Here is a 539-nt window from a genome sequence, read left to right on the forward strand (position 1 = left end):
GCACACTTGAGCTTAGGAGTTTGAGGCTGCAGTGAGGCATGATCTTGCCATGGTACTCCAGCCTGGGTGGTAGAGTGAGATCCTGACTTAAAAAAGAAAAAAGTTCTGAAAAAACTTTAAGCGTGTGTACTCTTGGGGATTCAACTGTATCTTAAATACTCACTATCCACTGGCAGGTTCTTGCTATTTCTTTTTTTATCAATATTTTTATTTTGATATTATGGGGTACAGTTTAGGGTTAGGTATACAAATATGCTTCGTTCAGGCACCCTTGTTGATAAGGGGTGTCTCCCCGTTCCCAGACAGATATTGACTACCGTTAATCCCACCTTCTTTCCCCCCCCCATAGTTTCCCATCACTGTCAGTCTTTTTTTTTTTTTTTTTTTTTTTTTAGAGTTGGAGTCTCACTCTGTCCCCCAGACTGGAGTGCAGTGGCCGCTCCCGGCCACTGCAGCCTCACCTACTGGGCTCTGGCGATCCTTCCGCCTTAGCCTTCCGAGTAGCCGGAATTACAGGCAGGCGCTACCACGCCCGGCTG

This window comes from Carlito syrichta, unplaced genomic scaffold (assembly GCF_000164805.1).
Source record: "Carlito syrichta isolate Samal-C Ts95f unplaced genomic scaffold, Tarsius_syrichta-2.0.1 Scaffold83089, whole genome shotgun sequence".
NCBI lineage: Eukaryota > Metazoa > Chordata > Mammalia > Primates > Tarsiidae > Carlito > Carlito syrichta.